General features: G+C 33.4%; 1 protein-coding gene across 1 annotated transcript in view; it reads left to right on the top strand.

Moving 5' to 3' along the window:
• LOC135133653 (leucine-rich repeat-containing protein 70-like) overlaps positions 1-24,775 on the top strand; it is a 186,645-nt gene that overhangs the window by 36,938 nt on the left and 124,932 nt on the right. Inside the window, exon 2 of the mRNA XM_064062110.1 lies at positions 13,235-13,281. The gene's annotated coding sequence lies outside the window, so the exon portion shown is untranslated. The remainder of the gene's footprint in view (positions 1-13,234; positions 13,282-24,775) is intronic.

Below are 24,775 nucleotides of genomic sequence, written 5' to 3'. Positions count from 1 at the left end.
TCTTAAAAAAAAGACTGTTGGGACCCCCGAGAAGGTTTCACATTCTTAAAAAAGACAGTTGGGATTCCTGAGAAGGTTTCCCACTCTTAAAAAAAGACATTTTGCGTCTCCGAGGTTTTACATTAAAAAAAAAAACAATTATTGGGACCTCCGAGAATGTTTCACATTCTTAAAAAAAGACTGTTGGGACCCCGGAGAAGGTTTCACATTCTTAAAAAAAGACAGTTGGGGCCCCTGAGAAGGTTTCCCATTCTTAAAAAAAGACATTTAGCGCTCCCGAGAAGGTTTTTCATTTTTAAAAAAGACAGTTGGGATCCCCGAGCAGGTGTGTAAAAAAATAGGTCCCCGTTTCCATCTGCCTTTTTATCTTAGATAAATAATCTCCGGAAATATCTGCTGATTGTTGTCAAATTTAGCATATATGGCAAAACGATAACAAAAATCTGTCTGATCATCCCTACCAACAATTTGCTGACGTCACTTCAACATTTTTCATAGTAAATATTATCTAAATTTTCTAAAATAACATAATTCTATACCTCTTTTATTTTCTTTTTTGTCACTTTCTCGTTACTTTTCCTGACCATTGTTTCACGTTTTGTAGTTACGTTTTCTTTTGTTGCATGTTTTGATACTCTGTTTTATTGCCTTCTTTGTTTCTCTTTATTTTTAATTTTTGTCACCTTCCTGTAGCTTTTTGTGGACTTCTTGTCGTATTTTTGAAGCTTTTTTGTCTTCTTTTTTTGTCGTACTTTTTTGCATTTATATGAATTTTTATTGTCCTCAATTTTGTTTTCGCATTTTTTGTGGCCTTTCTTGTGAACTTTTTTTTTCTTTTATGTCACTTATTTGTAGCTTTTTGTACCTGTTTTCTTGTTATGTTTTTGACACTTTTGTGGTTGTTTTTTTGTTGTTGTTTTTTTGTAGGTTTTGTGTACTTTTTATTGTTTTTTTGTTACTTTCTGTGGACGTCTTTTTAATTGCTTTTTTGTCCGTTGTTTTTGGCAGCTTTTTTTCCTTTTTTTTTGAGACATTTTTTTTGTGTCATTTTTGCAACCCTTTTTTAGTCATTTATTCCTAGTCTTGAATTTTTATTGTCCTTAGTTTTCGCATTGTTTGTCGACTGTTTTGATTTTCTTTTTTGTGACTTACTTGTTGTTTTTAATAAGTAGTCGTTTTCTTGCTTTGTTTTTGCAACTTTTTTTATTACAAAATTTTGTGTTGATGTCATCCACGAGGACGCAGATATCAGTTTAGATAGATGCATTGTTATACTAATAATAAAAGTATGGTATTATTGTCATTCGTGAATAGTGCTTTATAATAATCAATAAAATAACGAAACAATTTAATCACGTCTGCCGTGTGTAACAGAGGTGCGACTGAAAACTGAACTAAAATCATTTATGGGACTTGTAATTTAAGAGAAATAGCGATAACACGTATCAATCTATAGACGTTAGAGTGAAACAGAAACTAAACTAAAAGATGTTTTCTACGAATTACGTAACAATAATGGGATCACAATGCCGACGGTCCAGACTTTTTTATTGATCTGACTTCCGCTTATTGAATAAAACACCACATTTCCTTTTGATTTTCGATATAGTCATTCACATTTGGTTAATTATAACTTGTCTATATCTAGGGGAGGCTCAGCATCCCCTAACCTTCCCCTAACTGCGGCCTTGTCTAGGGGTTATGAAATATCGAGAAAATATGAAAATACCACAAAAAGAAAATTCATATTTTCGGGAGAATGGGGTGACTTGTTCTTAATTTGATCAATAAAAAATATGATTGCAATGATGAATCACAAGTACAAACCCATCATATTTTTCACATTTTGGGTAGAATTTATTCGGCAAAATTTTGAGATAACGTTTTTTTTATCATGCTTATCATAAGATTTCAAAACATTCGGTTTTGCAAAATGTTGTTTTATAATTTTGATTTTTTTTCCAAAAATCTGGACGTTTCGGGTAAAAACTCAACACGGAGTCATAAACCACATGTGTAGGACTATGTTATTTTATAGAATTTAAAACCCATTTACTACGTACAATTTTGAAGTCACGTCATCACATTATTCCTAGGAATGATTAGGAGATTTTGGTTAGCGTTTTATCATGTACATGATATTCCTATTGTATACTTTCGGAGATTATCTGCCTAATAAAAATCGGTGACGGCAGACAGACAGACGGAAACGGGAGAGTACGTTTTTTGTACTACAGGGGTCATGAAACGTCGAGAAAATAATAAAAGTGGCCATTCGTTGGATGGACTCGATTAGTATACTTCCTTAGCTTACGCTCGGGAAGTAAAAATCTAGACGAAAAGTCTTTGAAACTAAAAAAAAAAAACAGTTCATGCAGCAGTTAATTTGAATGCTGCACTCAAGCACCAGAATTTGCACTTCAAATAATTTCAACAGATGGCTCCGCCCGGACTCGTACGGGTCGAAGCGGTGACGAACGTAAAACAGCTTTCAAACTTGAAAGTTTTGCAATGAAAAGCGTGAGAACATCAAACTTTAAGTATCTCGGTATTTCACGTTCTTTCCTTAATTAATCTTCCCGCAGGCACGGAGACACTTATTTCAAACCAAACTACTTGCGCTTACCACAAAACAAGCACAATGCAATTGAAATAATTCCAGAACTTTATTTCAACAGCTACGCTGTCACCTTCTACTAACCTTTAGTCTCGATTTAGTGACGCGAACATTAAATCATTACAAACACGCGTCGAATAATACACACATTGACCCCAATTCTATTTGTCAACATCACCACCCCTACAATGTAGAACAAATCAGCCCCTCCACGTCTTAAATAAGAGCACATCCGCAACAAAGACCCCGATAAATTGCCTCGGTAACACTGGCATTTAGTTACCCCGCAATGTCCCAGCTCCCTCAATAAAAAGTTCCACGCTAAGAAATTAATAGAAACACTCCAAACAAATCACGTAGATTGCTTAGGGGATGTCCTGCTGTTATTCCCTCGTAAAATAAGACGAGACTCGGTAATGGGATCTTCTCCGAGCCGGTCCTGCGGTCGTCTCCTGTCAATATAATTAATTCACGTTTCCTGCGATTTTCTCGGGGCGTGTCCGACCAATTTCCCATAAGTATAGAGTATCGTTTCCAGTGCCGATCAATTATTGGAAACGCGATCCAACGTTGACACACCAAAACCGCACGTAAGGGAAACCCTCTAATGTATTTGCGGTGTTTGTCCCATCGCGATAAGACCGTTGTTTGCATTTTATAGCAGCGCTTCTGGTGTTTGCGCAAGGGAAGTTGTTGGGCCACTTCGCGACCGCCCGTGGATGTAACGTTAGATGTTAATAGAGCGGCCTAAATGGACGCCGAAACGCGATAGGTAGGGGTTAATGGGCAAGAGGCGACTCGGCTTTGACTTTCTGGAGGTCATGAAACGTCAAGAAAAGATGTATGTGGCAGTCGCCCGATGGACTCGATTGCTGTAAATCGTGGTGATGATGATGATGTCGGCAATTAACTTAGTGATAATATTTGCGTGTTCGGGTTAAACGGCCGCCCCTGTGATATATCGGAAGATGAAGTATGCGGCATATTTTGTATGTAAACCAACGAACGTGGTTTACCCGAGGGGCGTTGTTATAATAGAAATTCATGTTTTACGTGTTTAATATCCGGCCCAAAGGCAACAAAGGCCGCAAGACTAATTGACGGCTTTGAAATACACGTCATTTCCTCCTCACGTCGGGGATCGGGCGTCTTGGTGCTGGGACACGTATGGACTGGGCCGAACAGGTGGAGAGTGAGGTTAGGACGTAAATGGCTGGTCAGTGATTAATTCGTCTTGTTTACGGTGAATAATAATCGGAATGATTAATAGAGACAGGAAAAAGAGAAACTCATCAATCAGGGAGATTTTAAGGATGGTGAGACGGCATTTTTGGGCCTGGGAATGGTAGTTTTGCTCGATCATGTATATGTTGGAACGTCAAACTCTAGACTATATAGACTTCTTATTTTGATTGTGGGTCTGGTGTGATACGTATGCCACAGGTGTTATTTCATAAACAGTCAATTTCTACCTTGAAATGTCGCTCTCTATAAGCATACGTATTTTTTTTTAATAAATTGACATTTCACTAATTCATACCTAGATACATAAACTAGTTTGAGCTTGTTTGTTTCTGTTTTCCCTATCAAGTCTCCAATAATTACTAAATCTCAGCTTTCCACTCACTAAACTTCAATGCTTTACCAACGATGTTAATTTCACCTAGCACTTTAACGTAAGCAGCTTGTGCAAGCTCTCGTTTTCACTCCATTGCCGCTTTGATCAGCTGTCAATACCACCGTAGCGCCGCTGCCACAAAGACCGCTTTCAAAGCATTACCTCGTCATATTTCGCACAATGCCCCACAGTTTCAAAAAAGAATAACTTCGAAAAATTATAAAATTTTATTTATTTAATGATAACCCCTATAGCAGTTACCACGCAAAATTTTGAGGTGACGTCATCAAATTGTTGGTGGAGATGGTTAAACAAATGTTAGTTAGCGTTTTACCATCTGTACGATATTCCAAACATAGATGATATAAAATTTGGCGACAATCAGTCTGGTAGTTTCGGAGACTATGTGTAGTAAAAATCGGCACAGATAACAGACAGACCGTTTTTTCTCAATATTTTGTATAATTAAAGTTTCTAAAAATTTACAGCCTTTACGAAACCAAATTGTAAAAACAGTCGGGGGTTTTCGCTGGATTTCGTTAAATCAATAACAATCCGCTAGTATCGGGTGATTTTTTAAATTTCTGTTCTAGTTGGCCAACTACGTCAACTCTTTCAATTGCACTGCTGACTTACGCGCCAAAGCCTACTAGAGCAGAACTTTAAAAATCTCAACTGTATTTCACTAAGTTTTCCTAATGTCATAATTTTTGACTTCTCAAATAGTTGTAAACAATTACCTACTAGTTTCTTTTTTAATTTTCAGGCGTAAGTTAGGAAAGTATTATAATGGGGTACATCCGGTGAACTGCTACTTTTATTTTTGGTCGGTTTTCTCAAAATTTCATGACTCCTAGAATATGAAAAAGTAGGTCTCCGTTTCTATCTGTCTTTCTGTGTGTCTTGATTTTTATTAGACAAATAATCTCCGGAACTATCTACTGATTGTTGTCAAATTTCGTACAGATGGCAAACCGATAACCAAGATGTGTCTGATCTACCCCACCAACAGTTTGATTACGTCACTTCAACATTTTCCGTAGCAAATGTTATCTAAATTTCCTAAAATAACATAATTCTATACCTTTTCTACTGTTTTTTTGTAACTCTTTCGTTACTTTTCCTGGCCATTGTTTCACTTTTTGTAGTCACGTTTCCTTTTTTTGTATGTTTTCTTGTAATTGCCTTTTTCATTGTTTTTATCACCTTTTTACAGCTTTTTGCCGTATTTTGAAGCTGTTTTGTTTTTTTGTCGCATTTTTCGAAATCTTTTTTTCGCATTTTTATGTCACCTTTTTTATGGACATTTTTAATTTCATTTTTGTGATTTATTTGTAGCTTTTTGAAGATTTTTTCTTGTTATGTTTTTGACAGTTTTGTAGTCGCTGTTTGTAGCTTTTTTGCTCTTTCTGTCGTCGTCTTTGTTTTTTTTCTGTAGTCAATTTTTTTGGCCCTTTGTATCGTTTTTTCTTTTATTACTTTCTATGGTCGTCTTTTTTTAGTCCTTTTTTGTTTCCTTTTTTGTGGACTTTTTTAATTTTCTTTTTTTGTGACTTATTTTTTGTTTTCTGTAGCTGTTTTCTTGTTGTTCTTGCGACATCTGTGGTCGCCTTTTTTGTTGTTTTTATGTGTTACGTTTTTGTATTTCTTTATCGTTCTTTTATTGTCATTTTTCTGTAGTTGTCACTTTTGTCGATTCTTTATATTCTCTGTTTTTCTAGCCGTTTTGTGAACTTTTTTATACTCTTTTATCGTCTTTTCTTTTGGCACTTTCTGTAGTCTTTTTTTTTATTGATTTTTTCTCTTTGAACTCTGTAATTTTTTCTCTTCTTTTGTTGATGCAATTTTTGTTCCTTTTTTAAGTCCCCTCTTCTAGTCGTATTTTTTAGATCCGTTTTTAGTCATTTTTTTCGTGATCTTTTTTTCGTGAATTTTTATTGTCCTCAGTTTTCGCATTTTTTGTCGCGTTTGTTGTGGACTCTTTTATTTTCTTTTTTATGACTAATTTGTTTTTTTTTTGTCACCTTTTTAGGTGCCTTTTTTGTTCTTTTTTTATTACTTTTCTTGGCTTATTTTTTTTTTTCGCTTTTTTTGTTACTTTCCTCTAGTCGATTCTTTGTATTTTTTTTGTTGTTTGTATTTCTAATTTTTTTTGACTGTTTTAATCGTCTTTTATTGCTTTCTGTGATAATCTTTTTTATTGCTTTTCGTCCTTTCTTTTTGCAACTTTTTTCTTTTGCTTTTATTGGGGGGGCATTTTTTTGTCATTTATTCGCTGTCTTTTCGCATTTTTTATGAATTTCTATTGTCCTTTCTTTTCGCTTTTTTGTTGCCTTTTTTTGTGGACTTTATTTGTTGTTTTTTGTAGCCATTTTTTTGTTGTTTTTGTTGATTTTTCATGTTCTCTGTTTTTGTAGTCTTTTTATGAAGTTTTTTTTACCTCTTTTATTGCCTTTTCTTTTGTCACTTTCTGTATTCAGTTTTTTATTGATTCTTTTATTTTTGATTTCTGTAATATTTTCTCTTTTTCTTTGATGCTTTTTTTTAAGTCCCATCTTCTAGTCGCATTTTTATGACGGCTTTAGACATGTTTTTAGCCATTTTTTCGTGGTCTTTTTTCAGTGAATTTTTATTGTCCTTAGTTTTCACATTTTTTTGCCGCGTTTTTTGTGGACTCTTTATTTTCTTTTTTTTCACTTTTTTGTTTTCTCCTTGTTTTTCTCACTTTTGTAGACGCCTTTTTTTGTTTTTTTTTACGTTTCTTGTTGTTATTTTTTATTGCCTTTTTTGTTTCTTTTCTGTAGTCGAGTTTTTTTTTGTTCTTTGTGTTTCTAACCTTTGTGTATTTTTTTGGCTCTTTTTTATCGTTTCTTACTTCCCGAGCGTAAGCAAAGGAAGTATTGTAATCGAGTCCGTCGGCCGACTCTCTACTTTTACGTTTTCTCGATTTTTCATGACCCCTAGAAGACGAAGAAATAGGTCTCCCATTTCCGTCTGTCTGTCCGTCTGTCCGTCTGTCCGTCTGTCCGTCTGTCCGTCCGTCTGTCCGTCTGTCCGTCTGTCCGTCTGTCCGTCTGTTGTCACGGATTTTTATTAGACAGATAATCTCCGAAAGTACTCGACCGATTGTTGTGAAATTTTGTACTTATATTAAGAATATCATGTAGATGGTAAAACGCTAACCAAAATTTGTCGAAACATCCCCACCACTAAAGCGATGACGTCACTTCAAAATTGTACATAGTAAATGGGTTTTCAATTGTATAAAATAACATAGTCCTACACATGTAGTTTACAACTCTGAATCGACTTTTCACCCGAAACGTCCAGATTTTTGGAAAAAAAATCAAAATTATAAAACAACATTTTGAAATTTAATTTTTAATCTGCTAACCAGAATGCTTAATCTTGCAGATGTTTTAAGGTCATAAAGAGCATAATAAATGTTTAGTCAAAATATATTTGCTTATCCCCTCCAAAAACTTGATGACGTCAGCTCAAAAGTTTGTGGAATAAATCATATCTAAAATGTACAAAATATGATGAGTCTGTACTTGTGAACTATCACTCCATTAATATTTTTTGGATTTGCATATACAGGGTGACTCAAAAAAATTAATGAATGCGTAAATATATTTTATTGATTTAATCAGGAACTACAAAACCGAATGCTCTGAAATCTTGCAGATGTTTTAAGGTCATAAAGAGCATAATAAATGTTTAGTCAAAATATATTTGCTTATCCCCTCCAAAAACTTGATGACGTCAGCTCGAAAGTTTGCCGAATAAATCATATCTAAAACGTACAAAATATGATGAGCCTGTACTTGTCATTTATCACTCCATTCATATTTTTTGGATTTGCATATACAGAGTGACTCAAAAAAATTAATGAATGCGTAAATTTATTTTATTGATTTAATCAGGAACTACAAAACCGAATGCTTTGAAATCTTGCAGATGTTTTAAGGTTATAAAGAGCATAATAAATTTTTAGTCAAAATATATTTGGTTATCTTCTACAAAAAACTGATGACGTCAGCTCAAAAGTTTTCCGAATAAATCGTATCTAAAATGTACAAAATATGATGAGTCTGTATTTGTGATTTATCATTCCATTCATATTTTTGGATTTGCATATGCAGGGTGACTCAAAAAAATTAATGAAGGCGTGAATTTATTTTATCGATTTAATCAGGGATTACAAAACCGAATGCTTTGAAATCTTGGGAATATTTTAAAGTTATTATAAGCATGGTAAACTTTTGTTCAAAATGTATTTGTTCATCCCTCCTAAAAAAATTGATGACGTCACCCTTAAATTTTGCTGAATAAATCCTATTTAAAATGCAAAAAATATGATGAGTTTGTACTTGTGATTTATCATTCCATTCATATTTTTTAGATTTTCTTAAGAGGTGGTTCAAAAAAATTAATGAAGTCAATTTATTTTATTGATTAAATTAAAGGCAACACTTATTAAGTATTAGTATTACACCCCAACCAACCCAATTTGGTAGACACAAAATTTGTTAAAGGAAAAACTCGGTTGAAACATAAGGGTAGCACGCTTATTTACATCGACTTTAACATTACAGACCTGCATTTGTTTTATGCGTTCACTTGATTCCGCGAATGTGAAATAGACATGTTTATAATCAACCAATTGTGAATTTCACCGTCAAGAATTAAAATAAAACCCAATGTTTTATATAATAAGCGGAAGTCGAAGCAATAAAACCGACGGTCGTTTTGTTTACAGTTTCTGTGTTTGGCTCTTACGTATGCTGTTACGCCTGTCATCTTAAATTAACAATGTTTATACATACACGATTTTCAGTTGCCTCTGATACGTAGGTATACGTGAGTAAATTGTTTCGTTATTTTATTGATTATTACAAATCAATATTCAAACGACCCAATTCATTTTCCCGAAAATTTGAGAATATAATAATTTTATTCTTAGTATTACACTACATCTATCCCAACTGATATACGTGTCCTTGCAAAAATGTTGATGACGTCATCGCAATTTTTTTTTTAATTCCCACTACAAAAATGTAATGAGAAAAAAAACACAATAGGCATGCAGTCGTCAAGTTTCCGACAGCGAGGGAAGTACTGTCTAAACTCTTAAGACCAATTTTTTCTTTCTGTGGTCCTCTTTTTAATTGCTTTTCTGCAACTGTTTTGCTTTATTTTTTTTTGGGGGGCATTTTTTGTCGCTCTTTTTAAGTCCCCTCTTTTAATCGTATTTTTACAATGTTTCTTAGATCCGTTTTTAGTCTTTTTTTTGTGAATTTTTATTGTCCTCAGTTTTCGCATTTTTCGTTGCGTTTATTGTGGACTCTTTTATTTTCTTTTTTATGACTCATTTGTTGTTTTTTTGTTTTTTTTGCCACCTTTCTAGGTGCCTTTTTTTGTTCCTTTTTTATTACGTTTCTTGTTTTTATTTTTTTCGCTTTTTTTGTTACTTTTCTCTAGTCGATTTTTTGTATTTTTTTGTTGTTTGTGTTTTTAACCTTTTTGTAATTTTTTTTGGCTGTTTTTATTGTCTTTTCTTTTGTTATTTTCTGTGGTTGCTTTTTTTGTTATTTTTATTTCTTACGTTTTTGTCCTCCTTTATAGTTTTTTATTGTCATCGTTCTGTAGTTGTCTCTTTTGTTGCTTTTTCATGTTCTCTGTTTTTGTGGTCTTTTTATAAAGTTTTTTTAACATTTTTATTGCCTTTTCTTTTGTTACTTTCTGTATTCACTTTTTTATTGATTTTTTAATTTTTGATTTCTGTAATATTTTTCTCTTTTTTTTGTTGCTTTTTTAAGTCCCATCTTCTAGTCGCATTTTTATGACGTTTTTTAGACATGTTTTTAGTCATTTTTTCGTGGTCTTTTTTTCATTGAATTTTTATTGTCCTTAGTTTTCACATTTTTTTGTGGGCTCTTTATTATTTTCTTTTTTTTTTTGACTTTTTTGTTGATTTCTCCTTGTTTTTGTCACTTTTGTAGACGCCTTTTTTTGTTTTTTTTTACGTTTCTTGTTCTTATTTTTTATTGCCTTTTTTTGTTTCTTTTCTGTAGTCGAGTTTTTTTTTTTGTTCTTTATGTTTCTAACCTTTCTGTATTTTTTTTGGCTCTTTTTATCGTTTTTTCTTTTGTTACTTTCTGTGGTCGTCTTTTTAATTGCTTTTTTGCAACTTTTTACCTTTATTTTTTGTCGTTCTTTTTAAGTCCCCTCTTTTAGTCGTATTTTTGATGATGTTTGTTAGATCCGTTTTTAGTCTTTTTTTTGTGAATTTTTATTGTTCTTAGTTTTCGCAATTTTCGTCGCGTTTATTGTGGACTCATTTTTATTTTCTTTTTTATGACTCATTTGTTGTTTTTTGTTTTTTTTTTGCCACCTTTCTAGGTGCCTTTTTTGTTCCTTTTTTATTACGTTTCTTGTTTAATTTTTTTTCCCTTTTTGTTTTACTTTTCTCTAGTCGATTTTTTGTATTTTTTTTGTTGTTTGTGTTTTTAACCTTTTTGTAATTTTTTTGTCTGTTTTTTATTGTCTTTTCGTTTGTTATTTTCTGTGTTCGTTTTTTTATTGCTTTTTTGTTCTTTGTTTTTGCAACTTTTTTCCTTGGACCTCTTTTTTAGTGATTTATTCATGGTCTCTTTGCATTTTTTATGAATTTATATTGTCCTTTCTTTTCGCTTTTTTGTTGCCTTTTTTGTGGACTTCTTTATTATCTTTTTTATGGACTTTTTTTATTTTCTTTTTTGTGACTTATTTGTTGTTTTTGTAGCCGCTTTCATGTTGTTTTTGTGACTTCTGTGGTTGCTTTTTTTTTTTTTGTTTTTATTTCTTACGTTTTTGTTCTCCTTTACAGTTTTTTATTGTCATCTTTCTGTAGTTGTCTCTTTTGTTGATTTTTCATGTTCTCTGTTTTTGTGGTCTTTTTATGAAGTCTTTTTAACTCTTTTATTGCCTTTTCTTTTGTCACTTTCTGTATTCACTTTTTTATTGATTTTTTTATTTTTGATTTCTGTAATATTTTTCTCTTTTTTTTGTTGCTTTTTTTTAAGTCGCATTTTTTTGACTTTTTTTAGACCTGTTTTTAGTAATTTTTTTCGTGGTCTTTTTTCTGTGAATTTTTATTGCCCTTAGTTTTCGCATATTTGTGTCTTGTTTTTTGTGGACTTTTTTTTATTTTCTTTTTTTTTGACTTTTTTGTTGTTTTCTCGTTGTTTTTGACACTTTTGTAGGCCCCTTTTTTTGTTTTTTTTTTGTTACGTTTCTTGTTCTAATTTTTTGTCACCTTTTTTGTTTCTTTTCTTTTGTCGATTTTTTGTGTTTTATTTTGTTCTTTGTGTTTCTAACCTTTCTGTATTTTTTGGCTCTTTATGGTTTTTTCTTTTGTTACTTTCTGTGGTCGTCTTTTTTTTTTTGGGGCATTTTTGGACTTCTTTTTTAGTCATTTATTTGTTGTTGAATTTTTATTGTCCTTTGTTTTACCTTTTTTTGTTCCTTTTTGGCGGACTTTATTTTCTTTTTTTTTTGTGACTTACTTTCTTGTAGTTTTTGGTCGCCTTTTTTTGTTGTTTTTAGTCGTCGCGTTTTTGTCCCTCTTTATAGTTTTTTATTGTCATTTTTCTTAGTTGTCTCTTTTGTTGATATTTCATGTTCTCTGTTTTTGTAGGCTTTTTGTGAACTTTTTTTAGCCTCTTTCATCGTTTTTTTTCTCTTGCCACTTTCTGTAGTCGTTTTTTTTATTTTTTTATCTTTGGTTTCTGTAATTTTTTTCTTTTCTTTTTTTACGCATTTTTTTTGTTGCTTGTTTAGACCTGTTTTTAGTAATTTTTTTCGTGAATTTTTATTTTCCTCTGTTTTCGCATTTTTTTTGTCGGCTTTTTTGTGGACTCTTTTTTATTTTTTTATGATTTATTTGTCGTTTTCTTGTTGTTTTTGTCACTTTCGTGACACTTTTCGCCTTTTTTGTTCTTTCTTTTTTGTTACGTTTCTTGTTTTTATTTTTTATTGTCTTTTTTGTCACTTAAGTCTCTTTTGTTGATTTTTTGTTCTCCGTTTTTATAGCCTTTTTTATGAATTTTCTTGGCCTATTTTAATCGCCTTTTATTTTGTTGCTTACTGTAATTGCTTAAATTTCCCTACTATGGTAAAGTGGAAATACTATGAGAATAACATGTTGACCAAGAGCCCATCAGCGAATAGCTGTCTTCATTTTTTCGACTCCTAAATTAGGAAAAAATTGGTTGTCGTTTCCGTCTGATTGTCTTTGTCATTTTTTTTTTATTGAAACAAATGGCTCGATTGTTGTCACGTGACTTCAAAATTTTGTGTGGTGAATGCTATTTAAATTTTATAAAATAACATATTCCCGTACTTCTGGTTTATTAATTTATTATCGAAATTGTCCAGATTTTAAACTTTAACTACTTATCAGAAAGGTGATTTATTTTTAGTGTTAGTTGTCAAAGTTGTTAGAAAAGAGACATTATAACCACTCACTTTAACAATTTTTCCCGGTCACGGCTACCAATAATAATAAAATGACGTAATATGAACGAATAAAAATGTACATATGTGGATTACGGTTTGTGTTAAATTTAAAGGGCACCGAAATTGGGATCTGTGACTCCGCTGTTGCATCTTCGCTTCAGATGTAATCTTAAAAGCAATATTGCGCTTTAGAAATAAAATATTATGTGGTCATCCTGAATAGATACGGAGGAGAATAGACAGGAAGTAGTCGGAAATGGAATTATTGAAGAAATATTGAATTTCTTTTTACCAGTCGACTTGGAATAAAGCCATCACAATTTCTATAGCAGAATTTCCAGAGCGTTCAAAGATGAAGTTAACACTGTAGACTTTTATTAACAATAATAAAAAGTCCACACTAAGCGAGTTTCACTGCGATTAAGTTGTAACAGACCATAACCTCAATACCGCAAACTTATTGTAACCAAATATTTCAATTTCTAAATTTGTTTCAGGGATTTACCGCTGGTTTTAGTTCCAAAACGCCAACCCGCCGTCACGAGTAAGTAAATTAAGCTCCCTCACTGTGTTTTATGTTTACATTTTTTTCGCCAAAACCCGCCAAAGCCCCGCCGCCACTCTCCCCTACGTGACCGCCTTGCCAAAACACGCCGTAAATAATTCCTCCGAAACCCCTCAGCTCCCCTTTTAATAACTTTTCCATCCGCAAAGTACACGCACAAATATTTATGAAATATTTCGAGTGATACTTCATGAAAAATAAACCTCTCCGGTTTTTTCCCTCGCGTAAACGCCCAGGCACGCCATGTGCATGGGATTTTTCAAATATTTACATGTGCGACACAAAAAAGAATCTTCGTCAGAAATTAGCCGCCTCGAATTTATGCCGGAGGAATCCGGCAGAAAGCGCCTTCATCCATAACAGTCTTTAAGGTTTTAATTCGCCTCGGCGTCGTGAAAAGACGACAGCTGAATCGCGGTTTTCTTTGGTGATGGATGCACACAAGAGCGAGATTAGCAGGTTTCAAATGGACCGAAATTCTATTATGGTTGGAGCGACACTGACCTAAACTTGAGCTTAGAGGAATAACAATTTTTTGATTTTTTTGTGCGATAAAATGGATTTAATGTGGATGTAACTATACATCTAACTGCAGCTTTTTTCATATTTTAAGCGCCTGAAAACAGTTCAATTAGTAACTTGTTTTTAAGGCTTGTGTCATACTAAATATTTGGTAGTAGTACCGTTTATTTAAATAATAATGTCTTTATTAAAATCAAAATATACCATAAATTAATTCAAAATACATCGAATGATTTTACCAGAAGTATTAGTGGAAAATTATGACACGGTCCTTAGAAAAAAGTTTTTAACAAAAACGAACAATTATTGAAAAAAATGGGTTCCCGAGTAACTTCAGATTCAATGAAAACCAAAAACACTAGGGACCCCAAGATATTTTCATAATCCTTTCAGTGAAAAAAAAAAAAAAACACCAGAGTCGCTCGAGAAGCTCTCACAATCCTTACATGAAAAAAAAACACGAATGGTTCCCAAGATTCATTAATAATAATCTTAAAAAAAGCACTAGGAGTCCCTGAGATTCTTTCACACTCCTTTAAATGAGAAAAAAAACAGTGAAAAAGTCTCCAATATTTTTTAAAGATTTTAAAAAATATCTATTAAGAGCTTTCAAGAAGCTTTCACATTGAATCAAACCAAAAAACACCAAGAACATTGGAAAGGCCCTCAAGGTGTTTTAATAATCTTTAAAAAAAACACCAAGGTCTCTCGAGAGGCTTTTACAATCCTTTAAATGAAAAAAAAAGCACTGGAACGATTCCCAAGATTTTTTAATAACAATCTCTAAAAAAGCATTAGGAGCCCCCAAGATTCTTTCACACTCTTTTCAATGAAAAGAAAAACACTGAAAAGGCCCCCAATATTCTTTAAAGATCGTAAAAATTATATTAGGAGCTTTCGAGAAGCTTTCAAAATTCTTTAAATAAAAAAAAGAACGCTGGAACGGCCTCCCAAGAGTCTTGAATAAACTTTACAAAAAACACTAGGGGCTCCAGAGAAGCTTTCAGCCTGAATCATAACCAAAAACACTAGGGGCCCCCTGACTCTTAAATAATCTTAAACAAAAACACCAAGGCCTTCCGAGAACCTTTCAGATTTAATCAAAACCAAAAACACCATTGAACCCAAAAATAAAATAATTAAAAAAAAACACTTGGGTCTCTCGAGAAGCTTTTACAATCCATTAAATGAAAAAAAACTGAAATGGTCCCCAAGATTATTTAATAATCTCAAAAAAAGCACTAGGAGCCCCCGAGATTCTTTAACACTCTTAAATGAAAAAAAAAGACAATGAAAAGACCCCAAGATTCTTTGAAGATTAAAAAAAATATATTAGGAGCTTTCGAGGCGCCAAGATTCTTTAAAGATCTTAAAACGAAACAAACTTTCATAATTTTTTAAAGGAAGAGAAAGAACAGTGGAACGCTCCCCACCCCCCCCCCCCTCCAGAATCTTAGAATCTTTAATAATCCTTAGAAAAAACACTAGGCGCCCCTAAAAATCTAAAAAAAAAGCAACACCAAATGTTCTCGAGAAGCCTTCAGATGGAATCAAACCCAAACAAATTCTTTCACAATCCTTTAAATAAAAAAAAAACACTGAAAAGGCCCCCAAGATTGTTTAAACATTTTAAAAATTATATTAGAAGCTTTAGAGAAGCTTTCACAATTCTTTAAATGAAAAAGAAGAACACTGCGACGCCCCCTCAAGATTCTTTAAAGATCTTAAAAAAAATGTTAGGAGCTTTTGAAATCGGGGCCCTCAGGTTTTTTTAATAATCTTTAAAAAAAACACTAGACCCTCCTAAGATGCTTTCAGATAGAATCAAAACAACCAAAACACCAGGGAACCCCAAAATTCTTTCACAATCCTTTATTCTTTAATAAATAATCGTTAAAAAACACTAGGGTCTCCCGAGAAGCTTTCACAATCTTTTAAACGAAAAAAAAAACACTCGATTGGTCCGGAAGATTGTTTAATAATCTCAAAAAAACACTAGGAGCGCCCGAGATTTTTTCACACTCCTTTAAATGAAAAGAAAAACTGAATAGGCTCCCAAGACTATTTAAAGATCTTAAAGAAATATTAGGAGCTTTCGAGGCACAAAGATTCTTTAAAGATTTCAAAACAAAACACTAGGAGCTTCCGAGAAGCTTTCATAATTTTTTAAATGAAGAAAAAGAACAGTGGAGACCCCCCAAGATTTTTTAATAATCTTTACAAAAAACACTAGGGGCTCCAGAGAAGTTTTCAGTGTGATTCAAAACCAAAAGCACTAGGGGCCCCCAAAATTGTTTCACAATCCTTTAAATGAAAAAAAAAAAAACACTGGAAAAGCCCTCAAGATTCTTTAATAATCTTTAAAAAAACACTAGGATATCTCGAGAAATTTTCACAATCCTTTAAATGAAAAAAAAAAAACAAAATTGGAATGGTCCCCAAGATTATTTAATAATCTCAAAAAAAAAAAAAACACTTGGAGCCCCGAGATTCTTTCACATTCCTTTAAATGAAAAAAAAACAATGAAAAGACCCCAATATTCTTTGAAGATCTTAAAAAATATATTAGGGGCTTTCGAGGCGCCAAGGTTCTTTAAAGATCCTTAAAACAAAACACTAGGAGCTTTCGAAAAGCTGTCATAATTTTTTAAAGGAAGAGAAAGAACAGTGGAACGCTCCCCCTCCCCTAAAATCTTAGAATCTTTAATAATCCTTACAAAAAACACTATGGGCTCCCGAGAAGCTTTTAGTCTGAATCAAAACAAAAAACACCAGGGATCCCCAAGATTCTTTGAAATTCCTCGAAATAAAAAAATTAATAAAAGTACACGGGCCGCCTCCAAGATTATTTTCTTATATAATCAAAAAGTACATTACTTCAGCCCCCGAGATTTATTAATAATCTTTAAAAAACACTAGGAGCCCTCGTGAAGCTTTCAGTTTAAATGAAAGAAAAAACACTGGAAAGCTTCCCAAGAGTATTTAATAAATCTTAAAAAAAAACACTAGGGCCTCCCGAGAAGCTTTCAGACCGAATGAAAACCAAAAACACTAAGGACCCCCAAGATTCATTCACAATTCTTTAAATGGAAAAAGGAACACTGGCAAGGCTTCCAAGATACTTTCAAATTCTTCTAAATAAAAAATAAATAAAAAACCACCGGCTGCCCTCAAGATTCTTTCCCTAGATATTATTAATAATAAAAATGCTTTATAATACCTTGTACAAGTCAGTGTTATCAAATTTTACAGCAATCAGTTCAGTGTTTTAGAGATTATCTGTATAACAAAATCGCCAACAAACGCGACCACGAGACAGACGGAAACGAGGACCTACTTTTTCATATTCTAGAAGGCACTAATCTAACTTAACTCTGGGAAGGTAAAAAGACTAAGTATTATTTAAGTGAACTAATTGTTTTCCAACGACCACACTAAATACAAAAACTTGGTATCACGACTTTCCAGACAGATTTACGTTCAAAAAATCAAACAGTCAGACGAACAAGAAATATCTATCTTATTTATTGCAGTAAAGTATAAATAACCGAAAGCTTTTCCTTGAATTTCAGAGCAGTAAAGGTCAGCTCTCTCGTATGATAAAATAATTTCCGTCTGAAAACCCAATACATACTTCAAACAGTGACTGCTATAAAACTCGAGTAGAATAAAAATATGCACTTTCAACAGATAAACTTCTCAATTCTTCTTTGTTCACCGAATGACATCGAAAATATTTACCTCTTGCAAATTGCGTTCGGCGTAATTCCAAGAATCTCTGTAATTGAAACGGAAACTAATCGTCTAAAGAAGTTTGAATCCGAAAAACTTCTCGCAAACAATTCCATTACGACTGTGACAGATGCTCACTGAATCGCAAAGCGTGCATTACGTTTATTAAAAGTTACGCAAATACGTTTTATGAAAGTCTCCGTTAACGATGGAAGTTTTGTCCAATAAAATTCCTACAAAGGTAAATATCTCTCCATCAAAAAGCAAAAAATCTCTTTACTGCATGCCCTCTCGAGAGTAAATAATTATTTCATCCTCTCTGAAATCAAGCCCAGAGATCTGTTTCTTTTAATCCATAATTCATCCCTAATCATGTTTAGCGAATTGCGGCCTGTTTAATCCTCCCTAGATTATTTACATCCTTTCGGCCAATTTCATTGTATTCCACACGCTGTAATTTATTAGGCCGCATTCAAACAAACATTCGCGTTTCAACTTGTTATTGTGATTATTTGAGTTGTCAGGGCTGCCAACATCGCATCAAATCGGGTGATTGGCGTGGCTGTCAAGAGCCTAACAAAATGCACACTGATGTAGATAAAAAGCGATCCTACATCATAACTGCGGGTGTTTTTTCAAGGCAGACAAACCGCTAGGGGCATTTTCGCTTGTTTCGCAGGATCGACGCAGGGCTGCCAACAGAACGGACGCGGGAATGTCAGTAATGACGATTCTCACAAAAAGTACTAGATTTTAACAAAATTAATAGTGTAAACTTGATGCCTTGTGGTAAATCTCATCAAGTTTCAAATCTTCTTGTGAAAGTTTCTTGTTGATGTAAGTGTTCTACATACTGTATTTTCTAATAACACTCTAGAAATAACATTACGTATTTGTTAGAGGAAATAACTAGATATTATTATTGTTAATCTCCGCTCCATGTCCTCCCCGAAAGCTCTCGCCAGTTTAACATCTGCAGCTACTAAATTTATATGTTTAAGGAATTTAATATTTTTCTTTTATTGTATCTTATTATTGGTTAAGAAGTGTAATTAACACGTCCTGTAAATGAAATTATTCTCTTGGGCAAATAAATCTTTCTATCTATTTTTAGAATGTGAAGAAATTTGCCGCCTCTTGTATTTTATTTTTAAAATAATTTGAAAGAATCTTGGTAGTTTCTGGTATTTTGTTTTGAAAGTTTTTGAAAGAATCTTAGGGTTGACATGTGATATGTTTCAAAACAATCTGAAAAGGACTAAGGCTCTTTGAGATTTTTTTGTTTCTGAAAGAGCCTTGAAGACCCCGGTATTTGGAAAAAATTTAAAGAATCTTAAGGCCCCAATCTTTTGCTTTTGGAAGAATTTGAAGGAATTTTAAGGGAATGTAGTGTTTTCTTTTTGGAAAAAGTTCGTTCAAATCTTGGGGACCCCTGGTGCCTTTTTTTTTAAGAACGTTAAAGAATGTCGAACCCCAGGTCTCTTTTTTTAAAGATGTGAAAGAATCTTGGGGCCTCTGGTGTCTTTTTTATGTGAAGAAATTTGGTGGCTCCTTGCGTTTTATTTTTTAAACAACTTCAAAGGGCCTTGGAAGTTCCTGGTTTTTTGTTTTGAAAGGGTTTGAAAGAATCTTAGGGAGTCTGTTTTTTGTTAATACGAAAGAATCTTGGGAGTTTTTTGTGCTTTCTTTATAAAACACTTTTACGGTATTGTTTTCTGTATTTTTGAAGAATCTTGGGACCGCAGTGTTGTTTTTGAAAAAATTTGAAAGCATTTTTGAAGAATAGGGAAGACAGTTAGGGGTCCTATGGTCCTCCTTTTTTGAAGAACATGAAAGCTTCCTTGGGGCCTCTACGTTTTGATTTTGAAAGAGTTTTCAGGAATCTTAGTTCTAGAGTTCCTGGTGTCTTTTTTAAGAATTTGCAAGAATTTTGGGAGACTTTGGTGTCTTTTCTGAATGTGAAAGGATCTTGGAAGTTTCTTGGGGTATGTTTTCAAGCAATTTGAAAAGGACTTGGAGGCTCCTAGTGATTTTTTTTTGTTTTTGAAAGAGTCTTGGAGACCTCAGTATTTGGAAAAAATTTAAGAAATCTTGGAGGCCCCCAATATTTGGCTTTTGAAAGAATTTGAAGACATTTTAGGGAATCTGGTGTTTTCTTTTTTTTGGAAAAAATTCGATCAAATCATGGTAACCCTTGGTGACTTTTTTTTTAAGAACGTTAAAGAATGTCGGCCTCCTGTTGTCTTTTTTTAAAGATACGAAAAAATCTTGGGACCCCTGGTGCCTTTTTTTTAATATGAAGAAATTTAACAGCTCTTTACATTTTATTTTTGAAAGGATCTTGAAGTTTCTGTTTTTTTTTGTTTCGAAAGAGCTTACAAGAATCTTTGGGGACCCTGGTGTCGTTTTTTTTTTTGAATAATATGAAAGAATCTGAGGAGTTCTCGGTGCCCTTTTTTTAAGAATGTGAAAGAATCGCAGGAGTTTTTTGTGGCTTATTTTTAAAAACATTGTGATGATTGTTTTCAGTATTTTTGAAGAATCTTGGGGATCACGGTGTTGTTTTTGGAAAAATTTTAAAAATTCTTGTGGTACCTGACGTCTTCTTTCTTGAAAAATAAAGAAGAACATTGAGAGCCTGAGGTCCTTGAAGATTATGAAAGCAACTTTGAGGGCCCTTATGTTTCGTTTTTGAAAGGGTTTTAAAGAATTTTAGAGACTCTTAATGTCTTTTTTTAAGACTGAAAAATTTTAGGAACCCTTGGTACTCTTTCTTAATGTGAAAGAGTCTTTGAAGTTTCTTTGGTTTGTTTTTTAAACGATTTGAAAGAGACTTGGAGGCTCCTAGTGTTTTTTTGTTGTTCCTGAAAGAAACTTGGGATGTCAGTATTATAAATATTTTTGGAAAAAAGTAAAACTATCTTGGAGGTTTCAATTTTCGGTTTTTGAGAGAATTTTATCTATCAAATCTTGGGGGACTCCTGGTGTTTTTTTTTTAAGGATGTGAAAAATTTGGGGGTCCCTGGTGTTTCTTTTTTAAATAATGTGAAAAGGCCCCTTGTGTTTTATTTTTGAAATAATTTCAAAGGATGTTGAAAGTCCGTGGTTTTTCTGGTTTTAAAAGCTTTCAAAGAATCTTAATGCCCCTGGTGTTTGCTTTTTTTGAAAAATATAGAAGAGTCTTGGAGACCATAGTGTCTTTTTTTTTGAAGAATAAGAAAGAACCTTGGGGGACTTGGTGTTCCTCTTTCTTGAAGAATATGAAAGTATCTTTGGGGCCTTTTGTGTTTTGTTTTTGAAAGAATTTTGGGAATCGTTGGTGCCTTTTTTTAGTGTGAAAGAATCTTGGTAGATTTGGAGGTTCCTAGTGTTTTTTCTTTCTGGAAGAATCTTGGGGTCCTCAGTATTATATTTTTGGAAAAATTTAAAAGTATTTTAAGGCCCCCAATGTTTTGTTTTTGAAAGAATTTGAAAGAATTTTGAGGAAACTTGGTATTTTCTTTTTGGAAAAATTCGATCAAATCTTTGGGAATCCCGATGGCTTTTTTAAGAATGTTAAATAATGTCGAGGGTTCTGGTGTCTTTTTTTAAGGATGTGAAAGAATCCTGGGATCCTTGGTATCCATTTTTTTGAAGAATGTGAAGAAATTTGGCGGGTCCTTGTGTTTTATTATCGAAACAATGTCAAAAGATCTTGGAAGTTCATGGTTTTTTGTTTTGAAAGGGTTTAAAAGAATCTTAGGGACTGTCTTTTTTTAATACGAAAGAATCTTGGAAGTTTTTTGTGCTTTCTTTATGAAACACTTTGACGGGATTGATTTCTATATTGAAGAATCTTGGGACCACAGTGTTGTTTTTGAAAAAAATTGAAAGAATTTTGAACAATAGGGAAGACAGTTAGGGGGCCTGTGGTCCTCCTTTTTTGAAGAACATGGAAGCTTCCTTGGGGCCTCTACGTTTTGATTTTGAAAGAGTTTTCAGGAATCTTAGGAGTTTCTGGTGTCTTTTTTAAGAATTTGCAATTATTTTGGGAGACTTTGGTGTCTTTTCTTAATGTGAAAGTTTCTTGTGGTATGTTTAGAAGCAATTTGAAAAGGACCGGTATTTGGAAAAAATTTAAGGGATCTTGGAGGCTCCAATGTTTTGCTTTTGAAAGAATTTGAAGGCACTTTGAGGGTATCTGGTGTTTTCTTTTTTGAAAAAAATTTGATCAAATCTTGGAGAACCCTAGCGTCTTTTTTTTAAGAACGTTAAAGAATGTCGGACACCTGGTGTCTTTTTTTAAAGATGTCATAGAGTCTTGGCCCCCCTGGTGTCTTTTTTTAATATGAAGAAATTTAACAGCCCCTTGCATTTTATTTTTTAAAGGATCTTGGAAGTTTCTGGTTTTTTTGTTTCGAAATCTTTGGGCCCCTGCTGTCTTATTTTTTGAGGAATATGAAAAAATCTTAGGGGTTCCCGGTGCCTTTATTTAACAATGTGAAAGAATCCTAGCAGTTTTTTGTGGCTTATTTTTAAAACATTTTGACAGGATCGTATTGAGTATTTTTGCAGAATCTTGGGGATCACGGTGTTGTTTTTGGAAAAATTTGACAAAATTTTGGGGTATCTGCCGTCTTCCTTTTTGAAGAATAGGGAAGAACATAAGGGGCTGGGCTCCTTTTTTTTGAAGATTATAGAAGCACCTTTGAGGCCCCGTATGTTTTCTTTTTGAAAGAATTTTAGGGACCCCTGATGTCTTTTTTAAGACTGAAAGAATTTTGGGAATTCTTGGTGTTTTTTCTTAATGTGAAGGAGTCTTGGGAGTTTCTTTGGTTTATTTTTGAAACGATTTGAAAGGGACTTGGAGGCTCCTAGTGTTTTTTTCTTGAATTTTGAGGAACCCTTGTATTTTCTTTTTGGAAAAATTCCATCAAATGTTAAGAATGTCGGGGGCCCTGGTGTCTTTTTTTAAGGATGTGAAAGACTTGGGATCCCTGATGTTTCTTTTTTTAAAGAATGTGAAAAGACTCTTTGTGTTTCAGTTTTGAAACAATTTCAAAAGATGTTGGAACGTCATGTTTTTTTTTGTTTTGAAAGGGTTTGAAAAAATCTCAATGCTTCTGGTGTTTGATTTTTTAGAAGAATCTTGGGGGACCTAGTGTAAGGAATCTGTGGGGCCTCTTGTGTTTTGTTTTTGAAGGAGGTTTAAGGAATCTTAGGGGCTCCTGGTGTCTTGTTTTTAAGGATTTGAAAGAATGTTGGGAGTCCTTGGTGCCTTTTTTATGGGAAAGAATCGTGGGAGTTTCTTTAGTATGTTTTTGAAACACTTTGAAAGGGGCTTGGAGACTCCTAATGGTTTTTTTTTGTTACTGGAAGAATCTTGGGGATCTTAGTACAATATTTTTGGAAAAATTTAAAAAAATTTTAGGGCCCCCCAATGTTTTGTTTTTCGAAGAATTTGAAAGAATTTTGAGGAAACCTGGTATTTTATTTTTGGAAAAATTTGATCAAAACGTCGGGAGTCCTACTGTCTTTTTTTAAAGATGTGAAAGAATTTTGCGGTCCCTGGTGTCTTTTTTTGAAGAATGTGAATAAATTTTGTGTTTTATTTTTGAAACAATTTCAAAGGATTTTGGAAGTTCCTGGTTTTTTGTTTTGAAAGGGTTCAAAATAATCTTAAGATCCTTGGTGTCTTATTTTTTGAAGAATATGGAAGAATCTTGAGGATCTTGTGTATTTTGTTTTGGAAAGAAGAAAGAGTCGCCCCGCCCACCCGCCCTCTATTTTTTAAAGGGTATGTCATCTGCCAAAGTCAGTCTTATCTTAGCAAGTTGTCGTGTCCATCCGTGTTATTATCGGTGGCCAAGCATGGACACTAACAAAATTATTTATTTGGGTGTAGGCCCATTTCCTTGGAAATGGATAGCTAAATTGCAATCAGGGAGAGGTAATAAGTAAAATGTAGTCTTCATTTAACAAGTATATTAAATCTAAATTCAAACAGAATTAATGGTAAAAATTGTAAGTCCCAGACAAAGGTTAAATATAATCGCATTCTTAAGGCTACGAAACCAAAAATCGATATTTGACGCGTTCGCTAAATAATAATAACCTTTACTTGATAATACAAAACAAAACTACTTACTATTCACTTCAATTATTTAGATATATGGCAATCAACAGTTGCTACAAAAGGGCCAAATATCTACGTCTCCTTAAAGTTATTTAAAACGAAAACGCTACTCGAAATGTCCTTAAATAATCTTTTTCTATCCCTGATCAATAAAATATTAGCACAAAACTTAAATTAATTGGCAGTAAATATTACAAGTATGACGTTAAATTGACAAGGACGTATGAGGTCCAATTTGCAAATGGTACCTTTCACAAGGATCATTCCCTATTACCCTAAGTCGCAGTAATAAAATTTGGAATGATTAGCATTTCCATAAACAAATTAAAAAGAATAAAAGAAACTGTTCAAAAATCATGGAAGGAAGTTTCCGGACCTTAGAGCAAAAATAACAAATGACAATACTACATATTTTCATAAATGCGCGATTAATCATTAACTACGGGAAGTCTTAAAGCTTTTATTAAGGTACACGGGTTATCCGGAAATCCCCCCAAGATTCGTCAAAATTCCGAGATTCACATTAAAACAGGGACCGTAGAGTGCAGTGACCGCTTTCGTTATCTTCATCATTTTGTTAATGGCGTTTGCATTTAAGCGACAGACTAGTAACCCATCTCTCAGATAATTCCTCAGTTCTTAGTTGATAAACGTTCGCCCTTTCGATGACAGTAATGGACCATTCCCCAATTTAACAAGTTAAATTTTTCGTATAATGACGGAGGTCCAGGTTAATCACACATCAGTCGATTATCGAAGAAGGCACAGAAGCAAGATAACACATGCATGACGGTTTAAATTTAGATTCTTTCACTTACAAAAAAACCATGGAACTTTTCTAAGTCTTCGTTCGCAATTTCGGACAAAGAAACTATCAGCTGGACAAGGCCTCAGCACGGCTCTACTTGGGTATCGATCGTCGTAGGTACTTCTCGTCTTCGTGGCACACTGGATTCGACTTCTTCGACTTCCCGATTTTGCGACCTTTTATACGGCGTTTTTCTCATTAATTATGTCTTTGGTGGCATCTTTATGAGTGCACGTGTTGCATCGTGGTATTCGTATTTGGGTTAGTTGATAAGAATGCAATCCTTTTGGGCTTTA

The sequence above is a fragment of the Zophobas morio genome, unplaced genomic scaffold (assembly GCF_036711695.1).
Source record: "Zophobas morio isolate AGI-343-1 ecotype UQ-CSIRO unplaced genomic scaffold, CSIRO_AGI_Zmor_V1 ptg000022l, whole genome shotgun sequence".
Classification (NCBI taxonomy): Eukaryota; Metazoa; Arthropoda; class Insecta; order Coleoptera; family Tenebrionidae; genus Zophobas; species Zophobas morio.
This window is presented reverse-complemented; position numbering and strand designations above follow the sequence as displayed.